The 24,724-nt window shown below is 40.5% G+C and overlaps 1 long non-coding RNA gene across 2 annotated transcripts in view; it reads right to left on the bottom strand.

Annotated features, from left to right (window-relative positions):
- LOC142602279 (uncharacterized) overlaps nucleotides 1-24,724 on the bottom strand; it is an 86,823-nt gene that overhangs the window by 21,641 nt on the left and 40,458 nt on the right. The window contains exon 1 of one of the 2 annotated variants that reach the window (XR_012835945.1): nucleotides 9,494-9,606. The exons of the other annotated variant lie outside the window; for it this stretch is intronic. This is a non-coding gene — a long non-coding RNA (uncharacterized LOC142602279). Of the gene's footprint in view, nucleotides 1-9,493; nucleotides 9,607-24,724 lie in introns of those variants that run through there. 2 annotated transcript variants of the gene reach the window in all.

Below are 24,724 nucleotides of genomic sequence, written 5' to 3'. Positions count from 1 at the left end.
TTAATGCTGTATTTGTTTGGTAAATTGTCTCCATGTTAATCTTCTTCATCAAATACTTGGGGTCAGATTTGAAAATCTTTGATCAAATCTACTACCACCCAAGCTTCTTCACTGCCATGTGCTTCTGATATGTTCTTCTGCACATTAACGGGTCATTTACTCATTAAAGAACAATGAAAAACATGCATAGTACGAGGAGTCCTGCAGGAGACTTTGAACTGTTTATTAAATCTATGAAATCATTTCTCTCACTTGCCTTTTTTTTTTTTTTTTTTTTTTAAAGGAGATAAGACTGTTTTCAGGGGGATTCTGGTATGCTGCACAGTCTCCTTTCTCCTACCTTGCTGCATCGTAAGGTTCAAAAATTACTCTGCAAAACAAAAGCTCTGGCACATGCAGATTCATCCTCTAGTACCAAGAGTAAATGGCAAATCAAAGAGATTTCATGCTTTCCTACACAGAAATCAAAGAGCACACCAGCTCTCGAACACGCTGGTAGTCTGTGCCACTGCTACTACACCTCTCCGAGCCCAGCAAAGGAAGAAGGGATTTTGCACCCTCGAGGAAGGCAGGATCTGGCCCTAGCTCCCTCGTCAGCATTCATGTACCTGGCTCAGCACACAACCGCTCTTACGATTCAGATCGAGCCCTTCACATCAAATACCTCGTACCCATCTGCGTGCTCTTAAACTTCTCTGCTAGAGCAGTTGTAAAAACAAACACTAAGAGCTTACACTGAAAGTAAATATTTCCAAACTGGTTTACAAATTATTTTCCTGGTCCGGCGGCAGCGCGAGAGGAAGGGAGCGGCGTGGTCGAGCACGTGAGATGAACTGGGGAGACGACCTGGCGAGGGACCGACGGAGGTCAGCGGAGATGCTCAGGGCATGGGCAGGACCGTGTCTCTCGCTATTACTAGCCAACAGTGCTATTTACTTTTTAGCGGTTTTCAATAATGTGTTTTTCTGTTGTGCTTGAGGTCAGAGGGACCACAGAGTGAGCCACTTCCAAATCAAGTCTGAATCTTTTATTTCGGGATTCTTTTAGCTTGCATAATCGTTTGGGTTATGTTTATATTTGCCTTTGTTTTTATAGCACACAGCACCAAACAAGTTCATGTAAATGGCTTAATCAAATGAAAAGACCCCTTTTCCTTAAAAAAACAAAGCAAAACAAAACCCCAACCTTTAATATATTATGAAACTGGGGGGGGGGGGGGGTGGGGGTGGGGAAGAGCACTCTATCAAGCCCAAATAAAGATTTTTTTTAGTTATTAATAATCAATTTCTTTGAGCTGCTTTTTAACTACTTGTCACATCAACTTCTCCAAAAACTCAAAAAAATATTCTTACAACAGCATGAACATTGCTGCTGCACAGCATCATCTGAGAACTGGGGTGTTTTCTTTCTTTTACTCTGCCAAAGTGGCATCCCGTACTTTATGGGCTAAACCCTTTCCTTGGGTGTCCTCTTACCATTCCCACTGGCTCTCTAATGCATTCCCATCGCCAAATTTTGGATGTAATTACGTTGCAGGAGGCATTGCACAGGGATTTCCCAGTCACTCTGCGTAAACAAAACCAAACCAGAAAAGTTGACACTTCCAGACTGCAGCTATGAAGGAACTGCTGAGGAACTGGGTATTGTTTTGGCCCGATCTGCAAAAGATATTGTGCTAAAAACTGATAAAATGCTGTCTGGTGATGAACTTGGTTTGAAGCCGGCTGCCTGTCCGCAGGGGAAGAGAGCTCTGAGCTGTTTGAGCATCGCCCTGGAAAACCCATCGGAACAATCCCATAAACAATGGAGTGAGACGACCGTTGGACGCGATGACGCGTTGGGCGAGAGCCTTGAAGTCAATGGGAGATTTGGCATCGATTTTAATTAGGCCAGGATTTCAGCCAGTGAGCTTTGGGCTTTTAGCAGCCCATTGGGAAAGAGGCCAACCCCAGGAAGAAAGAGGCTGACCAGCAGGAAGAGGAAGCTCCCGGATTTCCCCGCAGCGGCAGCTTCCTTTCTCCCGGCGCACAAAAGGCGATGAACCTCATGCCTCGGCTCAGCGCAAGCGGCGGCAGGACCCGTACCACAACAAACAAAACCAGGCACCGATTTTTTTTCCTCCTCTGCGTGGTGTCTGGAGCAAGATGTTCGCAGAGGAGCCAGCGTAAGAGAGGGGCTCTGCCAAAATTGGCTGCGAACGCTCAAAGCCAGAAAGCAGAGAAGCACAAAGTCAAGCGACGCATTTGAGCGATGGAAACCACTATGGGAATGCTTAGAAGTTATTTGTCTGTGTTTTAAAACCACCTCACACAGCCACACCTGGAGAACCAGCACATCAGGCACTGGAGGGTCAGTAGTTCTTCCCAGCTTTAGCGTCCCATGGTTTTACTCCTATTGTTATTGCTGAGTGCTGGAGTTTGAATTTCAGAGGCACGGTAGGCTCCCGAGGTAATGCTTAAGTATTAAAACGCACTTGCCTCCTCTTAATGCAGCTTTTGAACAAGGGAAAACATTGCTAAATAGGGAAAGAGAAAAAAATCTTGCTGAAAACACACAGCAAGAGTCCTGACTACATTATCAGATGCAAAAGATAGGAGAATCACTAAGTAGGTTTACAAGAACAAATTAATCAATAAGTTAGAAAGAAAAAGCAAACCAGGGAGGATCCTTTGGTGTTGGGATTAGTTCAGTGCCTCCTACAGTCAAAAAATTCTCCTGCCCTCTAATCCTTAAGCTCACAAGGTGGCTGCAGCCCTCCCTCCGCTGCCCGAGGGAGGGAGGTACTGCATTGAAGTGTTCTATGTATTTTTGCAAACACCTTTCCCTCAAGGTAAGGACACTTACGTTAATTAGGAAAGATTGTTCCTGGTGGCTTTTCATTTGATCTTTAAAGATTTGGGGGCATTTATCATCATCATCATCATCACAACAACAATCACCACCACCATCTAGGTTTTTATAAAACCCAGACAAGGCATTAAATTGTAGTCACCTCTAAAAGCATGCCATCAGACTAGAGGAAGTCTGAAGAAGCTGAGATAGCAGACTGAAATTAGAAAAATAATGTATCACAAGCAAAGTAAATTTCCATGTGCAAACAGCTAACTCTCCATATGGGGCATGCAGTACTTCAATAAAGTAAGAATTGTTCAAGCGCTAGTTAAAGCAGCAGAGACTTGCTGCCTAAAGAAGTCCAAAAACCCTGGGAAAAACTCCCATAAAAGTTTTCCAGTGGAAATTCTTGTTGAATTCATGCCTAAAAATGAAACCTTTAATCTCCGTTTCATTTGTTCAGAACAGTGATATCACTTTTTGTCTGAAGACCTCTTACAGCTTTGTAGGGATTAAATTAATCTTTAGGGACAATTGCTAAGGTACTATCACACTGTCATTAGACAAACTAAAAGCAGATTTTATATATATATATTTTGTAAATACATATCTATAGGTGTACATACACTTATATACATGAACCAAGTTCCCAACAAGTTGGTACGTGCTGCTGCATTTCTTTTCAACTTGCCACTGAAAATATTCAGCACCATTGAAACTGGAGGTCAAAACAACTTGCAAGCAATAGGCAAAACAAGTCTTTTGAGCTAATCACATGACCTAAATCTTTTTTTGTACATACGGGATAAAAACACATCAAAGAGCACATGTCGAAGGAGATGACGTCAGTCATCCCCATTACTGACATTTTATGAAACAGTGAGAGTAGCCTTAAGTAAACAAGAGGCTGGCAGAAACAAGTTAATTTAATAGAGGTGTCATTTTTGAAGATGAGCTCTCGTACTCCAGACAGACGGATTAGGGTATTTTTGCAAGCATGAGAGGTTCACCAGTAATTATGCAGTCTCCTCTGCAGATTCCACTGAATTTAAAAACTCTCCATTTTCTCAAAAGCCAGTTTCTTGCCAGCAGTTTTAATTTCTCTAGCTACACCAAATGCATGGACATGCAACCACTTTTTGGTGGGAAATAGGTAGTCTTCCAGTGCTCTGGTTCAAATAGACCTTCACAGCCCCAAAATATTGGCGTATCACCTGCAAGAACCACCTTCAGCAGCATCTCTTAGTTGAGGTGGAACATTGTAAATATTTTTCACCAAGACCGATTCTTGCATAAAATAAATATGCACCTAGAGTAGACGCAGAGAATAAACATACACCAAACCACACTGCAGAATGCCTTCCCCTAAGTGCACTACGGGGTTATCTCAGGTATCAGATTTAAACCAGGGCATGAACCAACTCCTGCCCTTCATGGTTTGCAAGGATTTTCCTTAGCTGTTTGGAACCTTCTCTGCCCTGCCCCATCGCACCATAAATACTGATACTGTAAGAGGAATCTACAACTAATATTGATGTTTCTTTTCTCCTCACTTTTTTTTGTTTTAAAGATATTCTGAAAATCAGTTTGTTGTTTGTTTTTTTTTTTTTGTAGCAAACAGACGCAGATCAAGTATTTTAATTACTCTTGGGTTGTTTGCACTCATATAATTTCTTACCCACATATCTTTAATATTTATAGCAGACACTGAAAAGATTTAACATATGTAGTGATTTTCACCAAGTAACTCCACACTCTTCCTGAATACAAAGATGTAATTTGTCACCATTTATACAACCTGCTAAAAATCCAGCTAGTAATTCATGTGAACAAGTTTCTCCTCTAAGATTTTAATTAAAACACAAATGTCTTGCACACTTCAAATTGTAATATCCTATACATGTATTTTAACTACTGCCTGATCAGAGGGGGGTTTTGTAAATAAGATGCATTTTCACATCTGAAGAAGTTCTATGTAATTAGCTGAATGCAATAAAATATATATTTTAAGACGACTCTAAAATAGCAACCCTAATGAGAAGCATGTAAAATAGAAATAAAACATTTAAGAAGTAATAACAACAACAACCGGTGAGACAAAAAAAAATGAAGACAAAGTCAGGACTAAAGCAAAATGCTATTAACAGGGCAGCAATTTCTTATGTTTTAAAGAAAAGTTCATATTCTTTGGAGAATGCTGTGAGGTGTTTTTCAGAAAGGAATCCATAAAACAGGAAATTTACCGTAAAATTGAAACGGTACCTCACATGGGATCTAGTGATTGTTTTACAGCAACTGCGTGTGCTTGCTGCTTCAATGAATAAAAAAAAAGAAATATAAAACTTATGATTATGATGCATAAGGGATAAAAAAAGCCTCAAAATATATTTTTTCCTCAATACTTCCTAACTAACATGTCCCCATTGCCTTCGGAGCCTTTCATGTTAACGAGAGGTTAAAGCAGTCACTTTTGGATACTTGCATTTGTGTGTGTGTATATATTGACACTGTGTGCTGACTACAGAGAGCCATCCACCAAAGGCGACATCTTGCCCTCGGATGCCTACACTGAGCTCCAATTAAAGTCCAGAGAACTTGCGTGCACATATCGAAGGGATAGCTGGCCCCAAAATCTATTTCTCAAGTTGCTGAAAATCTCCCTGGAACAAAATGATAGTGATAATAGAAACAGAATATAATAAAATAACTGCGCTCTCTGGAGACCCTAAGACCACATCCTTTGTTTCTCTGAAACATTCCTTGGTAATGTTTCAGCTCTGTCACTTTTTATTGCCCAAGCTCAATAGTATTCCTGTCCTCATCGTCGTCTCCCTTTTTTAATCACAGGTCTGTAATCTGACAGTAATCTCTGTATCTCAAAAAGCAGATCCAAATCTTTCGCCGAGCCCTTTTTCAGAAAGGGAAGATACACGTGAAGAGGAGGCATGTTTGAGAAAGTGATGCTCAGCAATGATTCCTGGGAAATATGGATGACTTTTTTTTTCCTCCCTGTTACTGTTTTCTGTTTTATCAAAAGCTATGATTCATAATTTCTGGAAACTAGGGCCAAGTGGGGTGAAAGGAACTATTAATATCCCAAAACTACACATGCCTTAGTCCTGTCACCGACGTATGTTAAGCATTGCTCATACTACAGAACTTCACATAGCTCCTGCACATTTTCCCCGGCCAGCCAGGAGGACGTTAGCTAAGACCTGCTGGGAATATTTGCTTATTCGAAGTTAGATTAACAGTGCAATTCATAGCAAAAATAAATACTGCTACTCTGCCTTACACAAGTTATCTGCTGTGCCTCTGTTTTTGCAAAGGCTTGATTGTACTGAGTAATACCCAGTACAAATTAACATTTCTACATATTAAAATAAGACAGCAATCTCCGAACAAATCTTTCTCAGAAATAAATCATGTTTATCTTTGCTCTAAACACAGGTTAGATGAAATCCATCTTGGGGGGGGGGGGAGAACGGTAAGAAATGGTGGAATCAGTTGTGTAATCTGGCTGTATTTGTGGCTTCTATTTTTCTGGGAAGGAGGTCTCAAATGGTGTCAGTGTATTTCTTGTATTCTCTAGTCCTAAGGGAAAGTTGACCTTATTTTCATTTTCCCACTGCCTGAGCCTTTGGTTTGCTGCAGAATTCCAGGAAGAACTTCCTGCAGGAGAACAATATCTGGCACCCATCGAGCTGACTAAGTGAAGGAGCAGTATACTAAAGGGTAGGTCAGCTTTGCGTAAATAAGGTAAATCATTGTTATCCGGGATACGAGACCTCTGTGGCAAAGCTGTAACACCTTTCAGGAAGCTCAGAACAGCAAGACCAAGGCTGCTGCTCTCTTAGTAACAGTAGATGGACAGAGGGTCATTCTGTTATAATGCCTGTTGCACTTTTAGTGCACATCTTTATTCTATTAAAAAGAAGGCATCAAAAGCATTTCCACTTAACTTCAGGGTTGGAAGAGAGGGTTTGCTTCATTTATTTTTATTCTTTTTTTCCCAAGGAGGAGTTTTCTTTATTATTTTTAGTAAATACACATACTTTTTGGTACTATATGGGGGTGATTAAAATAATGCAAGCAATAAAATTGCAAAGAGCTGTTGACAGGTCCCCTCTTAGTTCAAGTACTAGCATAAATGCACTTTGTCAACAAAGCAACTCTAGGTCAAGGCAGCAAGTGAAGGTCTATGTTATCCAACACTGCAGTGAATCCACTCTCACCAAAGGGTGGTTTTGCTTTGGTGTCTCATAACGAGCACTAACTTAAGCAGCAAAAATATGATGGAGCTCAATCTGGACAAAGGTGAGTTTATTCTGTGTGGAAGTCATATTAAAGATGGAGTTGTTTTCCTGCTGCCACCAGCATGTATGAAGCCTGTTTCTCATTTACCTGCCCAGGTCCAGCCACAACAGAAGTAAAGAACAGAACAAGAAACATAGGAGAAAGTATAAAGAGGAGACCAACAGCCTTCTCTAAATCTTACCAGAGCAGTTTTGCTAATCCGTGATAACATGCTTGCAGTCTCCACTCCCACTCCACTCCATCCTGACCAAGGCAGAGCCCTGCAAGTGCCATGTAAACTAGACTGGTCTTCACCGGCCCTCTCCCTTAACCTCCTCTTTCCCACTTTTGATCTAAATTGCTAACCTAGATCTAAGAAACATTTCCTGATGAAACAGATGTACCGGTTCCTTCTTACCAACCCTCTGTGCCAGGAGCAGCTCAATACGTTTGTTAAAGGTATGTCTTTAGCTCTGGAAATCCATGAGCTGCAATCACAGCAAGGTGGGAAAGCACATCTGAAGGATGTCACACCTTGCCCGCCGGCCACGCTCACATGGCAGCTAGGTAACTCCACTGGCTCCATTGAAGACCATGGACAACACCAACATCTTGTCTACCCACTGTGGCCGATTCCTGGTCATGTTTCTGTTCCGGCATCTAAACTTGTGACCGCAGGCACTGGATGCACAGGAGCCTAGAGTATTCCCTGATCCTTTCGGCTCCCTCCTTCATTAACTCAGTCTCTATCTGACTCAGGAGCAGGTTTTGTGTAGCAGAGCATTCCTAATAAACACCCACATCTCATTCAAAGCCACTTTCAGCGTTGACGCTATTCTTAAATTCTGTGGTTAATCTGGACTCTAATTTCAACGCTTTTACAGCAGCTGAGAATCCATTGCCTTAAAGCGTAAATCCAGAAAGACTAAATGAAATTTAAAAAACAGGGCCTCCTCTTCAAGGCAAACAGGCATATGGTTTTAAATATTTCAGACTTCTAGCTGTACCTGTGAAACATAAGCCTAAGCAGATCACAAGCCTGGGTGCTAGTTAACTAAACTAGTGGAAAAGCTTCAGTACACTTAAATTAGAAGACTTTGAGGGAAACACATTCCTTTGAGTTGACATTGGCAATCAGATTAAGACACACCGCACCAGTGGGGCAATTATCCCAAACTCGGTTTGGGACGGTACAAGTGATCTGTAGAGAGCAGTTGCCCTTGAGATGAAGGGAGCAGTGAGGCAAAATAGAAGGATGTATAACAACCACATGCTTCTTGAGGGAAAAGTAGGCTCTGGCAGAGCTCCAGCAAGGGTAGAGCAGGCAGCTGTATCTTGCTCTGAAAATGCAGCAACCACCTTCTACAAGAGGATGAAAACAGGCTGCTTCTCCATGTAGAACTCCTTGCAATCCACGGTCATGTCTCCGGTGCAACTTTACACCAATGTTTTATTATTCTCACTAGGTAGGAGCATGTTTCTGTAAATGCATTAGAAGTGTAAATATATTAATGCAATACTTTCTCCCAATTAAATAATTTATATACTCCCTTTATAACCGAAGCATGAAAGAATACGTGGCTTTCTACTAATATTTGAAATGGCAGCAGCTCAAGTACTGCCACTTTAGGGAGTCGACAAGTTGTAGGTGGAACAGGAGCGTACATTCAGCAACAGTCACGTTATCCAGCATCCCTGTATTATATTGTACTAATACATATACCTGTGGCATTCGCTATATCACACCAGTGAAGAGTAACATCTATAACACATACTAAATTTTTAGTGCTTTCCCCTAAGTGTGAAATAGGAAAAGATATATTCCATAGTGCAATATTAAAAATGTATTTTTCCTCCAACATTTGTGAGAACCTGCAGATCAGACCTCTACAACAGCTCTCCCCAGGCAGGAAAAATCATTTCCTGTCTCTTTTCCCATGAATTTTGCTGCAATTTGCAGGACTTTGTGGGAAATTTGCCACAATTTGTGGGACGTTTCAGTCCTCTATGGGAGTTTGCAGTTGTGTACTGCTGCAGCCTGAAGACCTCGCTGAGATATAGATTTCATATGGTGTGATTTAAACGCAGAACTTCATGTGGGGATAGAGAATGGCCTTGTTTGTTCCAAATCACTGGGAACGATGTATTACTCCACACTCGCAGAGATTTGAAATCAGCTGGACAATCAGGAGCCTCATTCATGAGCTATAGGTCAAGGATAATTAGGGAGAAGGAAAAGTGAACCTTCTGCACAAGAAAATTATGGGTCAAACAGGGAAGAAAGCTTGAGGGGAAAAAACCCCACAACAAATGCTCATATATTATTGGGAAAAGAGTTAATACTTGGACATCACTTTTTTCTTACCTTTCACAAAAATCAGCTACACCCCAACTCTCGGGTAGCTGATGAGCAAATATTGCAGCTTGTGGGCTGCGTCTCAGCTTTTTGAGTGAGTGGTACAACACAGTGTCATCCAAACCAACTCTGCTGAATATAAAAGAGAAGAACAAGCTCCTTAAATGACCATATCTCCAATAAAAGACTGTTTAAGATTAAGTACCTAAACTATATGGTTTTTTGGGTTGTTTGGTTGGGTTGGGGGTTTTTTTTTGGGGGGGAAGGGGGTACTGCTAGTAAGTTTATGCACTAATTAAACATTTACCATCAGTAATGAATGCATTTCAATTCAATACCTAGGTTGTTCACATATTTCTTCTTGGCTCAACTTGATTTCTTAACAGCACAGAAGGCAGAAGTGACCATTTCTGCTAGAGCTAGCATTCTAAGGATATAAAATTAATACTAAATCAATCAATAAATAAAAAGGATGGGGGCTGTGGAAGAGAGAAAGCTGATATGAGAGCAGATAAACCCAGACAAATAATATTGCCATCACGGAGAGTAACAACTCACCAGGCATTCGCGTGCACAGGCACTAATTAGTGCAAGTGTTTGGTGGACAGAAGAAGGGAAAGGACAGTGCTGGAGCTGAGGAGTGACAGGGAATGACCCTCCAGGAACACTTTTCACTTCTCTCTGAACTCTACTACTCCAGCAGCTCTTTAGGTAAATATTTGCTCAGGTCTAATGTACCAATACCATTGGGTAAGATGGGGCTTTTTAACTTTGTTTGTTCAAACCCTTAAAATGTATTTAGCTTCCTGGAATGATGCTGGTATTTCATTTTCAGAAAGCAGGGAGTTATCATCCCCTTGGTGCCTCTATTTCAAAGCGTCATGAGAAAAGTAGAAACGCCCAGTGTTTTCCAGTACATATCAAGGATTTGGCCAGTCACAAACCACTGGACGTCTCCACCTTTGGCACTGAAGTACAGCAGTTTTGTGATACACCTACATTCATTCGTGTTACAGCCACGGTTTGAATCTGCCTAAGGAGGAATCTGGTTACAAATAGATTTTAGTATCCTTTTGTTTCTTGACTGTTGGGCTGATTTCTCTTATTCCAAAGCAAGCGACAACAAAAAGTAAAATCTACAACGTGAAGCAATCTTTTTTTTTAAAGGAGAATGCTTTCTTTCATGAAAAAGAAGAAAAAAAAAAAAAAAGAAAGATGGATATCTCTATGTTTTTCCAGACAATGCTACCCATCTGATGGGAAAACTGAGCCCCTCACCTCTGTTTGAGGGAGAGGATGTGATGAGCACTAAGCACCGTAGCTTAGCTTAGAAGGCAATTCTAACCACTGTCAATGGACCATGCTGGAATTAAGTCATTTCTACAGATAGGTCAGAAAAATAGTTCACAGAGCTTCATAGCATTTGTTATACATAAATTATTCAGCTCAAATTTCTCATCATCCAAATAAGTTTGAAAAGATGCAAGTTTCTGTGATTTTTATTTGATGAGCACTTTGGCTGTGACGGCTCAACCAGTTTGGGGAAAGTTCCCACTGTCTCATAAGAAGCCACGTCAGACCCACACTTCGTGTTCGTTTTTGAGTTTAGGTTGGGGAGTTTTATTATTTTACTACTCTTTAGCAGAGTACTTTTACACTGCATGCTTTTTTTCTTCCCCATCTACAGCAAAAGCCACTGATCTGGTACTTAACAAGACAGACAGTTAATAATTCATGTACTCACGTTAAACCAGGTAATGCTATAAAATGGTGGAACCTGCTTTTTAGTTAATTTTTAAATAGCGCTTCTGAACGCTGAAGGGACTGCAAGCACCTCAACAGTATGTAATATTAACACGTAAAAAGCTACATTTATATAACATTTATGCAACAAATCAACAAAAGCACGAAAATTCAAGAGGCAAATGCTCCATCCATAGCTTGTTCGTAGACTTTTTGCAGTGACACGGGCATACACGGAGGAGCCAGAGATGTGAAGCCCAGGAGGCAGAAGAAGACAGGTCATAGCTGGCTTATCCTCCACCTCCTCTGCACTTACCCACTTGGGCCAGGCACTTGTAAAAGAATGCTGCTTTTTTTTTTTTTTTTTTTTTTTAAGGAAAAAAAATAAAAGGGGAAAAAGCTTAGCACATTCATAGGGGAACTCCAGAAATGTGGCTTTTGGTGGTGTGTGGGCAGAAGCTTCTGTCCCTGAGAAACCCCAGTACATCAGTATTGCTGCACAGGGTGATCGACTGCTTCCTCCTGAAGCTCAGGACCTCCCAACGCACAGCTTCCCGTCTCCTACGTGTAGATAGGGAGACAGATATATACATATGCTTTCTCTAACAGCCAATATGTACTTAATTCAGTAGTCAGTGTTTCTTGACTTGGATGTGTCATTCTCATCTATATTAAGGACTTTTAAGAGACTGCACCTTCCCTGGGCCAATATGTTCAGTTTATTCAAACAGAAAAATATTTGCTAATTTCTGAAATACATTTGAGATTCTTATCACATTAAACTTCATAAGTACTTTAATCTTCTGTGAGTTCAGTGGTTTGCTATCTTTTCAACATGTATTTAAAATGTTCTTAGCCTAGGATATCATATATTCAGCCTCTGGAAGGGTCTTAAAATCACAATATATGGTAACAATTATTTTAAAACAGTCACTGACTTAAGTAAAGTTTCACCAAATAGCAACTTAACATACATTCTTTGGAACATGAATTGTTAAACGTTAAGCATCCAGGGTATGAAGGGAGTTAGGGTTTTTGTTTGTTGCGTTGTTTTTTTTTGGTTTTTTTTTTGGTTTTTTTTTAATAATTTGTTTGGTTTTAATAGATTAACCTACAGAACTCATTTGGAGTTTTTCATGGAAATACAACAGTGTGTCCTTTGAAATTTTCATTTACGAAAAATTAAATTAGGGGGGGTGAAATAAAAACCACCACAAACCAAAATAAGTAAAATATACTCTCTTCATCTCATAATAATTCAGTCTATGAGCAAGCACTGCTAAGCCAGGTGGAAGTGCTTCGCCAGAAATACAACTGCTGTAGTAATCTTCCAGATGTGCCACAGTTACCTGAATTATGGGTATTTCCAGCCAGACGATCCCTCCAGCCACCCAAGCAGAAGCACCACCACGCTGCCCGTTACCAATCGCACCATTTTTTTAATCCACATTAGGAAGCACCATCTGGCAAAAGCCTTACTCAGATGGACTTTCAAGAGAAACTTCAGTGACTTGCCTCCACACGTAGCATGAACACGCGCTTGCAAAGATGGAGCTGCTGCTCACCATCTGCGTAGGAAAATACTCATTCACCATGCAAAAAAAGACTGAGACAAAATGGCTCCAGTGGCTGAATTTCATCACCTGCCTTATTCCCTTCTCTCAGGAAACCCGAACCACTGCGTGTGGCTTGCAACTAACTGAGACCAACTGGAAACAGAGCTCAACTTGGAAAACAAAACTAATTGTCACGGATCTTTGGAGTCCTCTTAATAACACCGGACAGCTTTCCCTCAGTGGAAAAATTGCCATTTTCATATCATTACTTTCAATTTTTCAAATGCAAAAAAAAAAAATGCATATTTTGAAGAAGAAAACCTGCTTTAAGAAGCCTACACAACCCTACCTACGAGGCGCTAGCCAGTGTCACTATAATAAACTGTCATTCAAAGGACAGCAAATTTACATAGTGTACTAATGCATGATAATACATGTAATATAACTCAGCAAAAAGCTGAATGAGATGAAGTGATTTCCTTGGCTTGGGACCGCCCAGATGAGGGTGTTATTATCACACAAATTAGTATGCCTTGAATATCTCCCTTTAAATGTATTAGGATAACAATAAAGACAGTTCACCCTAATGTGACCTGCTTCTTCCATAACATTTAACACAGTCAAATTAAAAGTGCAAATCTGTTACCACTGCAAATAAAAAATAATGTACCTCATATTATTTTAGGACTCTCTTTTTTTTTAAAAAAAAAAAAAAAGTAATGGCCAAGTAATGTATCCTTTCAACTGGAAAAGAAAAAAGGTCAAGTTCTTTGAACAGACAAAAAATTAATTAGAAAAATCTAAGTTCTGTCAACTTTTAAAAAACCCACCTAATTAAGGATTTGTAGTGTCAATATATCATAGTTCACTTTATACTGCAAAAATTTCTCACTTTTCTGTGTTTCTTAAAAACTGTAATTTCTCACGCACTTTGAAAACGGAATAGGACTACGAGGAGGGAGGAGCTGAGTTTTCACTATTTTTTGACAATTTCCATTAAAGATGATTTGTGTATTAAAAATCCTTTTGTATCCTTTCTATGCAGGATCTAGTTTAAAGTACACATTATTCACAGCGTTATATGCCTGAAGAGTTAATATTCTGTTCCAGCGACTGTCATCACTGTACTCACAAAGTGGAGAGGGTCAACCTCCCCCTCCGACAAAAGAGAGTCCAAAGTACACAGCCAATAATTTTGAGGTTAAAAAAAAAAAAAATCTTTGTAGCAATTCCTGGAGATCAACAAAAAGACAGTGTGTGGAGCTAGGTTCTTAACTTGCATGAATTCATATTGTTTCAAACACAAATTGAGTTAGACTGAGTGAAGCAGTTGGTCAACGTGGCCCATGACAGACAACAATGTGGGACAAAACCGAGTGTATCATGTATGATGGGTTTAACTTGTAAGAGTGCCTTTTATCTCCAAGATACCGCTTGCCAGAAGTGAGGAAGAGACGGCACTGTGCTGCTCTGTTGCACTGCATTTCAGGTAGGAAATAAAATCTTGGCACTTGGTGCCATTAAAGTAGTCCTAACAACTTCTGCCAGAAGGAGACTTAATTGTCCTGCTATGTCAAACTCAGTAATCAGTGGAAAAGTACAAGAGTGTTATTACAATACGACTGTTAAATTTTCTTGATATCGGTGAACATAATAAATAACTTTTCTTAAATTTGTTGTTTTGAAATGCTGGATTAGTGATAGAGCATAAATTACACAGCCTTCTCTTAAAACGTTACCTAGCAATGCCGACTAAAAACTAATAGTAATTTTTTTGTCAGAAATGACATCTGAGAGATGCTGTAGAACACAGCAGAGGAATACACTGCACTACCATACCATGGCTTCCCCTGCTCCCCTTCGCTCACACACCCCACCCACCCCCTGTATATCTCTCCCCCTGCTCCCCAACTTTCTTACCCCTTAAAAGCAGATTGAGAGGCTGCAGCACCAAAGCAGATGGAGTCTGGGTCTACGTGACCAAGTTCAGCTTTTATACTCAAAATTAAGCCAAAACTGGAGTGGAAGTACACCCCAGCCAAAACATTGGCTTGGCTCCAAAACCTATAGTTAGTCAAACCTGAATCAGACATTTTGGAAACTTCAAGTACGATGGACTTTTTAATGTAAAGCAATTTACTGCCCATGTATGGTTTTATGTTCCCGACTTCACGCGTCTAGCAAGAGATTTTCAAAGTACAAAGGGCAGTCAAGCTCTCAACACCATTGATCTGCAGCAGAAATAGGCCACCTAGCTAAACCCCCTGCATTTAAATATCCCTCGCCTAAACCTGAAAACGATGACTACCGTTCCCCCTTTCTCATCATAAGCTTCTTATCCCAAATGAGAAACATCAAAAGAGAAAGACCTTAAAACATTAAACAAACACAAACTGTTAGACTTGCTTTTTTAATAAGAAAAAGAAAGTTTAAGACAAAGCCAAGTATTTCACCAACCAAGGAAAATAGGATGGTGTTAAGCTCTAGGTCAGGATGTTAATGGTGTTAGAACAAGTCCTAGGGCTAAGGTTAATGATGGTATCTTCCATCATAATCCTAAATGTAAAATACTTGCTATTATTAGCATCTTTTATTCCTAATCCTGTTAAGTTTCTACTCTCACAGCGACTTGGAGAGTTGGAGAAGTAGAGCACAGGTCAAACGACTCCTCTGTGTCAGAAATTTCTAATTCAAATGGAGGTTGTTCTGTCTGTAAATTAATTTTCATTTCATCCACTTTTTTTCCCCTTCCGTTTTAATCAAAACTAAAATATTTGCCAAGAATGGAAAGTCAGTGGGAAAACACTGGGATTTTAACTCTGTGAAAGTAACCGTAAATAAGAATCAGGGAATATTTGGAGGACAGGAAAAAGGAGGACAAAGACCATTTGGTGAGCACTTGCCACACTGAAGTCACAGCATTCATTGCCTGCGTTAGTCCCTGGCTCAGACCCATCGTGCTCTAGTTTCTAGAAATATCTATTGTATCTTCGACAAACAAGGCTTCTGCATACAAACGCACTGTGCAATACATCTCCTTAAGACCAGAGCCAAGAACCGTGAGAAGATCTGGACTCTGCTGAACCCCTCCAGACGCCCACCCCTGGGGCAGCCTTGTGATGCTGGAGCTCAGCAGGGCTGTTTTCACCAGGACAAATATCGGATCTATTCCATGCCTTCACTTGCCAAAACTGCTATGGTCCTGCCTCAATGCAACCAGCTTATGCCAGGGGTTACTGCAGGCAGCTGGCACCCAAGTCCCCCAGGTCACCATCACAACTACCTGCATTCATGGCACCTAGGACATGATCTATAGAAAAAATACATTTGTCCTTCAAAATCTGAACTATATTATCTACGTTCATGGTCCTCACAACAAAAACACCTTCATAAATGCTGCCAGCAGTTTTTCTTGTCCCAAAGAAAAAGGTAGCTGACGTGAAGTCATTTGCACAAGTGTGAACTTAGCTTGAAATGCAGTTACCTGTACCCAGGCTTTTGGCTTTTTAATTTACACATAAGAAAACGTTTAGCCAGGTCTACAAGATTATTGTAGGAGACTGCCTCCTCATAACACACAGCACATGTTCTGCAGGCTTCAGAGATGAAATATGGATGCAACCAGAAAGCCTATTTTCATCCCAGCACCAAAAACTCAGCTCCAGTGCAAATACAACTATTCATTATATAAAAGCATTACACAAAAACTTCAGGACCAAACGGTAGGAGATGTATAAGTATTTTCTTCCAAGCATTTAAACCTTATACTTATGGCTTCAAACACAATTTTAAATATATTTTAGGGAGCGTTTTTACTTTGAAAGAATAAGCTTATGATGCTTCTAGGTAACAGCATAGTCCCCACTCCTCAATCTCATTGAATTCAGTAATAACTCTTAAGTCCTATTTTCCCATTTCAGTTTGTATTTGTTATGCAAGAATATTTTATCCTTGTTTTCTTAAAATGACCTTAAAATATTTAAGGAAAAAAATCACCAAGATGCACACCGGAATTGTCCTGGTGAAATTAGGACCAGCAGATGGGCATTGGCACCCCCAAATTGGGTAGTTACGTGGCTAAACGCCCATTTGCACATGCTGTTACTTAATTTGTGCACACATGGACAGAACCTGTGTTCCTCGTGGGCTGTAGGCACAGAAGTTTTGTGCAAATCTTGAGCCCGAGGTTTGCACAGCGTTCACAGCAGATGTGTTGGAAAGGTGAAGCCATACGCATCTGTACGTGAACCTTTGATCCTTTAAAAAAAAAAAAAAAAGTCACAGAAGCAAATTGCAACCAAACTGCAATCGTTTCTGCTATCATTACGAAGTGCAAAATATTCTATTAAAAGTGTGCCACTTGCAACGTAATGTATTTTAAAATTATTAAAGATGTTTGACTTTAGGAAAACCAGTTTGGAAAAATATGAAACCGCTTCAATGATTTTAAAAGTAATATGCTATACATTGCTATAGTCCAGAACCGAGATCAGTTCCAAATTAAAGCACCTATAAAACATCTGTAGTGCTCTGATAATTTTAAATCACTTTACACTGCTGAAGTCCAGATTCCCTATCACTTTCAAGCTGAAACACTTATGATAAATTTGAAGAGCTCTAATAATTTTAAATCATTGTGTACTGCACATGCTCAGAACCTTGATCACTTCCAAATTCAAGGGCATATAAAAATTTGAAGAGCTTCAATTATTTTAAATCACCATGTGCAGTGTATAGAGTGATTTAAAATTGTTGTAGTGCTTCACATTTTTTTAAGCACTTCAGTTTGGAAGCGAGTCAAGAAGCATTCCAGCCTCGCAACTCAAGACACACTGGACTGGTTTTAAAATGTAGCACGCCTCAGAACTAGAAATTAAACACAAAAAAAACCCAACCTTTTTTTCTTTTTTTTTTTTTTTTGGGGGGGGGGGGCACGGGGGGGGGGGGAGAGAAGTGGTAAAGGCAGGGCAATTAAAATAATTAGCATGCCCTTTAAGATGAATTGGGAGAAATATCATGTTTTTGCACCAGAAAAAGAGCCAAGACATTAAAACACAGTTTATAACACTGCTTGAAGAATTGGATTTTTCACAAGTTTCAGCAGAACTGTACTGAGTTAAACATGGAAAACTCCTGTTTCTCCATCCTAAAGCCTGATGATAATGTCCTTTTAACCAATGAAGTTTTCATCCCTAGTCTGCGATCCTCTGGCCTTGACTGTTGCTCTGAGAATTGCTAATCTTCAAATTTTTGGACTTTAACGGCTTTTAGTTAGTCTTGCCCTATTCAACATTCATCTCCAGCCAAGAACAGGTTGACACTTCATTGTGGCAGTCCTTGGGAACATCGAAACTCCCCACCAGCAGGTAGGAATGTCTGAACTGGTAGGAACTACCTACCAGTACGTAGAAATATATAAATTAACTACCAGTATAGACCAGCACTTCAGTCCCCCAGCCCCAGTAGGGGATCCCCGATGCCAACAACATGCCCTGGAGACAATGCTCGGGCACCCCCCAGCTCTGCATCCCTCCCATCCTGAGCTCCTTCCCAGCTATCTGTAACCATCCTGCTTCTTTCTGCATAAACCCGGACTTCGTGGAGGAGAGGATGGAGGTTATTTCGTTTAACTTCATGGTCATCTTTGTTGCCTGTAGGTCTGCGCTTGTAGCTGGCCAAGCAGTACCCGGGAAGCAGGGCGTTCTTCATAATTCTGCTTCAGTGAAAACATACTGTCCTGCAGTTAGCAGGAAAAAGGGAAAAAGAGCCTGAAGGCGCTGGAATAATTAAGCGAATGCAGTGACAGCTGTGGCAGGTCCTGGGCAGGACTGGCTCCACTGAGCTGAATTAATGGCATCAACAGCCCAGCATCTCCATTAACATTTGATCATTAATTATTACCCTCTGACAGTAAGATCTGAAACCTTCTTATGAGTGGTCTGTTACTAATCTACCTTACCTGCCCTGAAAATCAGGCAGCTCTCCTACCTAAACAGGCAAGCTCTGCTTTGTTTTTATTTCCTTTAAAAAGAAAATAGCCACCGCTTTCAGGATTAGTTCAGCAAATAATACGCACAGAACTACTTTTAAATTAATTGGGTGCATTCTTAAAGCATCAGCAACATTCCTAGCGTGTTCTTGTGTTGACTTAAACATAATGGTTACCTGGTGTATGTTACTGGCTGCGTGCGCTTCGCGTCCGCAGAGGGAAGAAACATGACTGCTGCTCTCGAGCTGCCTGTCGTAACCAGATGAAGGACTCAAAATGAGGGATTTGAGTAGTTGTGCTTGTTGGGTTTTGTGGTTTTTTTTAAAGCTCCGCACAGCTGAGAACATCAGCTTCCCAAGCAGTACAGTGACTGATTTATCAAACCAAATTCAGAAGTGTGCTATCATCAGAAGACCTATTACAGAAGCAAAGCAAAACCCTGCACCTTTAGACTGAAAATGCGAATAAGTGTAAAAAAAACAACCACCTATGCTTTTTTAAAAATGGAAAACAATAGTGAAGGCCTAATTATATCACTAAATTTGCATTTAGCAACCTTTGCACAGTCATTTGGCTCACTGTCTTGTTTAAGGGGAATCATACACTTTTTTTTTTTAACTAGCATAACTTGCTAGTGAGGAATACCAGTCAGGAGAAGGGAGGGAAAGTTAAAGTGAATCTAATTCTGTACTCGCTGCTGTAAATGCAAAGTGACCATTTCCCAGCCAGAGAAGCAGCAGGCTTACTGCAGCATCACCAGGGTCCATGGACCTTCCCCTCTGCCAGTCCACACACCTCACCCTCCTCCTTTTCTTGCCGAAGGAGTTGCGAGTACGGAATAGAAACCGAATCAGATTAGTTGCCTGCGTGACATTTTTCCAAAGCACAGGGCTGCAGAAGATGCCCGGGCCAGGTCTCTTGCAGCTCGGTGGCTTTTCTGCTAAGAGACACAAACGGACACGAGCAACCAGGACCTCGTGAGCTATGGCGGGGGGGGGGGGGGGGGAGGAGGAGGAGGGAGAGAAAGAGGAAGAGCGTACAGGTGGCCAGAAGCTGCACAGCCTGCTGCCCTCCTGTGCCCAAGCCGCTTGGCACAGACGAACAGAGAAGGTGCCAAACCGAAGGCCAGGAAGGGATTGGGTTACCCCCGGGGCACACCGGACCACGGTCCCCAGGGCATCCCAGCGGACAAGGGTCACATATAAGTTCTCCTGCAAGCACGGCACACTCATGGTCTCTTTGGGAGCAATTTCTTTTACAAGGCAAATTCGAGATTAAAAAAAAAAAGTCTTTATCTCTCCCCAGGCCAAAAAAAAGATACTTTAAAAAAAGTTTTCTACATATTAAGATACCATCTCCCCTTCAGAGGCATAGCTGCTCATCCTGTTTCAGAGCTAACATAATAGGATATGTATTTTCAAAGGGGGCTGTGTTTCAGACCAGATGGTTTCTGTCTTCTCATAGAGAAACAGAGACTACACAGTCGCAGCAGTGTTCGGCACCGAGGCAGTGGCACTCACATTTTGGGGGCAGACAAAAGGATGATTCGTGAGAATCTCAGTATAACTTAGAAAGATTTTTTTTTTTTTTTTCCCAATCCTTTAGTGTCACAGTTTGCTGTGAAACTGGGTATCGTGTATCATCACAAGCGATCACGCAAGCCTTATTCTGGTTTCACAAATACACCTATTAAAAGAACAGTGGGACGATATGCCCAGATTAGCCAGCTAACGGGCAGCAACCCTCCCACAGCCCTGAGTTTCCAGGAATTGCCAGTATTTCACAATTAAGCAGTACCTTTCAATCAAGTATTTCAAAGAGCTTGAAACATCCTTCAAAAAAAAAAAATTAACACAGTTGCTCGTTCTTATAGCCTGGGAAACGTGTACCTGAAAAGGGCTAGGGGTTTTTTTTACTGTAGACATCCGATCCTAGATATTTGTAATCTAGTTTTCAAAAATGATGAATTCCCCTTTGCCCTTGGTTTCTGCTGAAAATTCAACACGTGCAGCATTGCAAAGTTTGAAGCCGCTGTGTGTACACACCTCGCTCAGGTGCTCAGAGCTGCAGACAGCCTTCGAAAGCACCAGTCTCTTACCCTAACACGACTTTTCCTTGCCACACAAACATCCATGAATGCTTTCCACCTTAAGCAGGAGCGCTCAACTACCATAGAAATCTGGAAGACGTAAGTGGATGCGTTAATTCAAAAGCAAGAAACAGCAACAACGAGGCAAATGTCTCCGTTACGGCATGCATGAAAAGTCAATGTTTTTGCACTGACCTTTCGCTTCCAAAGGTGAGACTGGAATGGATTTCTGTAACCCTACAGGGAGTTTTACCGCTTTCAAACCTTACAGGTATTTGGGAGGTTATTAAAGAAAACACCCACACCACAAGATGAGAAACTTCATGGAAAACTTGGGATAATTAAAATGCCTAGCAATTTGCCCTCTGCCTTTCTCCTTTCTAGTAAAGCCCTTTTAACGAAGGGAGGACTATTTCACTAATAAAAATTGCCACGTAAAGTTATTCTACATACTTACACAGAGCTCAAAACATTTCAATAGCTCAACTTTTTTTTGTTACAAGTCAAAACCATTCCTTTTCTTGATGTCCTCACATAGTAAAAGTTATAGATTAAGCAGCATTTTCTAGTTTGATTTAGTGAACAAAAGTGTTTTTTGCAAAACAGGTTAATTATCCACTGTTCCCAAAACACTCTTAACTTCATGAAAGCATCACAGACTATCTTAGAATGAAATACATAAATAAGTGAAAACAAATATTGGATTCAGAAATGCGTTTAATTAGTCCGAAATAACCTGATTACCTGGAGATCCAATGCTCATTGACTACAAACCCCGCCAACATTCATTTTTATTACTACCTTCCAGAATAAGTTTGTACCATACTGTTATCCATCCTGATGCAGATATAGCGTATGAGTGAGACACCTTGGTTAAAACACTGCACGTCAGGTGGTAACAAAAAAGTAGCTCCCCACTCTTCCCCCATAGCTTGCGGATAAATAAAGCAAGCTGAAATAAAACAGAAACAACCCCTACACCAGCTAGGATTTTGGCAACAAGACAAGTTTGGGAACATGGGTCCCAAGGACATTATCAGATCAACTTTTTTATAAAGAGTTTCTCCTAGCAATTTGTTTGCACAACCATACGCTACTTTAATCAGACCAGGGTTCAGATGACGTGCAAAAAATCCACATACACCTGGCCAAATTTTCACAAATATTCCACAGATTACCTATTACCCCAGTAAATCCTTCCTTTTCAGCTGTTCTTGATCCATAATACTGGAGTATAATTAATGCCACATATGAACTTGATATACTCAATTGTTATGAATACCAGAGATTTACCAAAGCAACCAGAATATTATTAGCATCGGGGTTTTTTTACTGGCTTTACAAAGAGTTGTGCTATGTTGTTTTGGATTGATATTAAAACAAAAGGATCAGGTTAGCCTCTAATTGCACTGAAGTTACAGAGCTGAAATTCACGCAGAGAAAAATCTCTCTGATGAATAGCTTGAATCCATTTCAAATATTTGTTGCATTTAGAGTGAACTGGGTATTTCCTTAAAGTAAGCAAGCTGAATAATTTGTAAGTCCCTAACCGAGCCAATAACTTCCCATTTCTTTCTCCAGAACCTAATACTTCCCAAATAGTTTGAATAGTAACAATATGCAATACGTAATTTTTAAATCTTAACTGTAAGCAAAGTAGGTAGAAAAAGGGGGGGGAAAAGAAAAAAAGAGAAAAAAAGAGAAAAAATTCTGTGAAACTATCCAGTATGGACAGCCTTCAAATACATTCCTATTTCTAAAGGGCATCTGATTGAATTGAAAATAATATATATATATTTAATCATGTTAAGGATTTGGCAAAAAAACAGACAGATGGAACACAGGTCTCCAGTTTCCTCGTGCTACTGGATAAATAAACTAAATTTTACACAGTCCATACATAATAGACAACATCCCACTCTGTTTGGGTCACCTGTGAAAGAAAGCAGGCAGCACCCGAGGGTCAGGTCCAGCTCTGAGTTTCCTCAGAACTGTGAGGATGAAATTCTGGCCTCAGCACAATTTGGATCAGTTATGAGAGGATGTCAGATCTTAGACTTTATTTATTTATTTATTAAACCCACTGCTTAAATAACATTTTTTGGAGCCATAGCTATGTTACAAAATCATCAAGACGTTCGTTAACAAGCGGTTGTTTTATTTAAGAGGCCCAGCTAACCGGTTTTTAGGATAGCCCACATCTCATGCTGTGGGAATGCGCCAGCCAGCCAGCAGCAAGCCAAGTCTTAAGCCAAGTTTTAGTCATAAAAGAAAAACTTGGTCCTCAATAATAAATCATCAAGAACATGTTTTTCATATAACGTGTATTGTGCCAGCCAATAGCCCTCTAGTCACTTTGATGCCAACCAAATGAAATACAAATTAAACAAACTACATTTCCTATGCCATTGAAAGCAAACAATTACACTGAATTCAGGTCACTGCGCTATGTATGCCGAGCGGCCGCCCAGGGAGGAGAGCGGGACATAGGTGCGCAGGATAAACTGCGGACCCGTTGCAGGATGCTCTAGCTCTTAGCTTACGCACAGTTCTTCTCTGGTCCCCTTGGTACCAAGGCCCTGTAGGCTCACCCTAGGAAGAGATCTGTGAGCCAGAGGAGGACAGAACGCAGGATGAAACACGTAGCCTTCATCCTTTTCTGGGGACGCAGTATTCCTAAGAACTACGGAATACGTTATCCACTTCCCTGTAAACGCTGAATCACTTGTGATTGTGCATTAGGACAGCAAAAATGGTACCAGAAGTTGCTACCACCTGATGAACTTCATCGTTTCTGCAAAACCAAGATTGTGGTGTTCTTTGGCTTTAGCTGGTAGCTTCACTAGTAAATTCAGTAGAAAACTCAGGGACCAAATATTTCCCAATCTTTAGACTTCTTCACACTGCCCAGATTCATTCGCTGATCTGACTTGTTTATGAACTGCTGACCCGTAGCCAGAGATCCACAATCCATTATCAACTGAGTCTCCTAAATCAATAAGATGGCTGTACAACATCAGAAACCACATTACTAGAGGCTGCGTCCCTGAAACCATTAGCTGTTTTCAGACCTTTAACCACCTATGCTCACTAAAACCCATATGTGAAGCCTTTAAGCGTTCTAGTATTATTTAATTTTTCCTGACAAAGAGGCTTTCATAAATGGGCCAAATTCATCCCTGAACTATTAGTGCAGGTACAATTACAGCAAGAAACACCTCTGGCCACCTCCTCCTCAACAATCAGATCAGCAGAACTACAGAGGATCTCAAGACCCACTTTGTAACCATCTAATTTTCCATGTTTTTTCTCAGTCAGATGCTGGAAGTTTGCAAACAGTGGGTAGTAACACCAGAAAACACATCTCAAAGCTTTCTGAAAACTGTATTTCTCCCCGATTATATACAAGCCAATATAACGGCATCCTGAATCTCAAGTGCTGCCCAAAATCTCGAGCTGCCCAAAGTGACTAGATAGCAAATCAACAGGCAGCAATCTTTCACGATACAACTCGTAACTCACATGTCACTGCGCATAAATTCCTGACTTTCTACTTGTTCATCAAGTGTTTCCTTCATTTATTATTTAATAAACTGTTTATAGGAGCTCTAATTGTAAACATTTGTTAAAGATATCAAACCTAGAAATGTGCTAGAATGTTTCCCACCTAAAGTTTTAATGAGTTTATAATACCTTCAGCCCATATGCTTCAAAAACGTTATCCTCAATTATGTAACAGGGGGTATGTTGCTGATATCTGTTAACAGCTAGAACAGCTGTGGTTTTCTGCTTTTTTGCACTGCTCAGGAGAAGCAGCAAGTTCAGCTTCCTTTTTTTTAATTTGGTTGCAAAACCTCTGAGCT

The sequence above is a fragment of the Balearica regulorum genome, chromosome 6, assembly GCF_011004875.1.
Source record: "Balearica regulorum gibbericeps isolate bBalReg1 chromosome 6, bBalReg1.pri, whole genome shotgun sequence".
NCBI lineage: Eukaryota > Metazoa > Chordata > Aves > Gruiformes > Gruidae > Balearica > Balearica regulorum.
The sequence above is the reverse complement of the archived record's forward strand: the minus strand, read 5'-3'. Positions and strand labels throughout refer to the sequence as shown.